This window comes from Passer domesticus, chromosome 2, assembly GCF_036417665.1.
Source record: "Passer domesticus isolate bPasDom1 chromosome 2, bPasDom1.hap1, whole genome shotgun sequence".
Taxonomy (NCBI): Eukaryota; Metazoa; Chordata; class Aves; order Passeriformes; family Passeridae; genus Passer; species Passer domesticus.
The window spans coordinates 29965708-29968498 of NC_087475.1; the positions used below are offsets into that span (position 1 = coordinate 29965708).

Genomic DNA, 2791 nt, shown 5'->3' on the forward strand with positions numbered 1-2791 from the left:
GAGTGTTTGTTTTATGAGACTATGATTCTATAATAAAGGCAGCAGAAAAGGAGATGACTGTCAGAAGTCAATGAGACATATACTTAAGAACTTTATTCTTTACAATTTGGAGACCATGTCTTGTGATGTCAGCTAATCTTGTCACTTCTTATTCAGTCTCTACTGATAACTAACTGATTCACTAACTTGGTCTGCCTTACAATAATGGATATTCCATTAATCAAGTTGCCCATATACTACTTAGTGTACTGGTTCTGGATGTATAAATCACTTTTTATCTGAATTCCAAAAATTCAAAGATCAATCTCTTTTCTCACCATCTCTCACATTAAGAATATTCATGCATGAGATTGCAGAAAGTTGAGTTGTCCTTTTTCTTCCCTTTTTGAGGAACAAAAATACTCCTATCATATTTGTTACAAGTTTCTGGTGTTTTTGTCAACAATGCCAGTAAATGTTCCATTCTAATGAATTGTCATGTACAAGTTTCTCTCACCAGTCCTGTAGGGCTCCCTTGAGAATAGTGTAGTGCTGGTTAAAAGTAAAGGCATCCAGATTCAGACTTCCTACCAAAATCTCTTTACTCACTGGCTGATGGAGTCACTGGAGGCTGTCTCTGTGATCAGAGGAATGAGGGAAAGGGAAGCAGAGTCAATCTGCAAACTCCCATCTGTTAGGAGGGTTCAGGGCATGGTTTAGTGACTTAAAGATGCAAAAAAGAAAAGAAATCAGGGAGCTGAAGTATTTAAAGAAAGGTGTTTACAATTTAGTTCATGTTTGTGTTCTGATTGAGGATTTCTTCAATCAGAACACAAACACAATCAAAATCTAAGTTTTGTGTCCTTCGGCTCCTAAAGTCTCAATAAATTAGTAAGTTCTGAATTCAGTGCTTCCACAAAGTTTCCCAAACATTATCCACATTAATGGGATTCATTTCTTACAGTAGTTTATTCACTTTCTGATATTCCCTGTTCCAAGATGTGCTAAGTCTGACCCATACTTTTACTAGGCTTGCTGTACCAAAAGTCACATTGATGTTGTGAATTTCATTTTGACTGACACCGTGAATAGCACAAAAATGTGGATCTATATTAATTAAATATTTAGTACACTGACAATATTTTAGTTATACTGGGATATAGTGACATGGATAATATACAGCTAGATATTTACCTTGTTCTTGGCAGGGAATGCTGGTTTATATGACCAAGTGGAAGATAGTCCTTTGCTCAGCCTGAGATACTGCCAGCTATCTCTGCTGTGGAGAAAAGAAATAGAAATGGAATTTCTTCCTTTTTATTGTGGCTATTGTTGTATTTGAGAAGTTATTAGAGGCTTGTTGGGTCTCTCCTCCTTTTTTTTTTCCATTTACTACAGTGGTTGACACTCCAGTATCAATGCCTAGGTTTTGTCATATTAAGAAATCATACATATGCAAGTAGGGGAATAAATTTACACACTTAATTCTTCACAACAGTTTTGGCAAGCAGTACTTACATTTTATCTTTACTGTAACTAGACTTTGTTTTTAATACACTACATTTCCTTTTACTTCTGAAATCTCCTCTAAAAGCTGGGTTGAATGAAAGGCAAAACCAGCCTCTTCTTCAAAAAGTGTATGAAAGAAGAATGAGCAGAGAAAATATATATAAAACAAAAAGAAAGGTACAGACACACACTTATGTTTGTTTCCATGTGCAACACTGTGATATGGATATGCTTTTCAGCTCATTTGTTTAAACAAAAATATAGTCTTTCAGGCCAGCCTTTTTGTTTTACCCTGATGATAATGACACCCAAGTATATGTGGGGTCTAATGGAACAGTTAATCTATCTTTGAGGTAATACATTAATTAATGTAAGTAAAAGTGCAGAATTTAGTGCTCTGGGCTTTCATTTATTGTTCATTATTCTTTTTGCCTTTTAACAGTTCTGTCTGTGCTTAGGGATATGCACACACATTGTCTGACATTTCACTGTATATTAACTAACCAGTATCTTACAGCCATGTAAGGTGTAAAGAGCCAAGCTTAGAGAGGGTAGCAGAACCAACTCAAACTAAGTTCATTCTCAAAGGGCTAAAGATAAAAGTTATTGACTTGCAATAATAATTTTCCAAGGAGATTTTAATTTCTTTTTAAAGAATATGAAATTGTTTTCAAAAATTAAAGTAAAAATTCAATTTTTTTGAGTTTCAGTAAAAACAATTAAGCATTGTAGGTACCTGAGCAGCAGCCTATGACTTCACTGCACTTCATGCATCACCTCACAAATCCCCTGATCCCCAAACCCTTGCATCACTCTTCACAAACACATTTCAACATATGCATTTCATTAGTTCCCTAAAAACATCCCCTAAGCCCACCACGCTGCATCTGTGTGAAAGATTTGCCAGCTGTGGATAAGCATGCTGTGATTGCTGACACTTGTGAGGCTGGAGGGGTATTAGGAAGAGCAGAAATGCTCAGAAACCTTTAGGTGGGAGAATTTCTCTCATCAGTTAATCAAGCAGAGGACTGGTTCTGTGTGACTCTAAGATAGCCCTAAGTTTCTTCTGCAGCAATAAGGACTGTACAGAGCCACAACTGAGGCATGACTGCACAAGACAAAAGCTCCAAATAGAGTGAAAATGTCAAAATATATGAGAAGAGGTTCAGTTCTGAAAGCGCTCACTTCACTCTTGCATGTGTACATAAGATATTTCTCAGCAACTTGATTAAAACCCTTGGGTGTAAATATGCAAAAAAGGTAAACCTTTCTGGTCAGGAGAGTCCTTATCCCACAATTCCTG

The 2791-nt window shown here is 36.3% G+C and overlaps 1 long non-coding RNA gene across 1 annotated transcript; it reads right to left on the reverse strand.

Annotated features, from left to right (window-relative positions):
- Positions 1-472: 472 nt before the first annotated feature.
- LOC135295282 (uncharacterized) lies at positions 473-2339 on the reverse strand. Its single transcript, XR_010357325.1, has 3 exons — positions 2225-2339; positions 1174-1258; positions 473-616 (listed from the first exon to the last, which is right to left on the reverse strand). It is a non-coding gene; the product is annotated as an uncharacterized LOC135295282 (long non-coding RNA).
- Between the last annotated feature and the right edge of the window lie 452 nt (positions 2340-2791).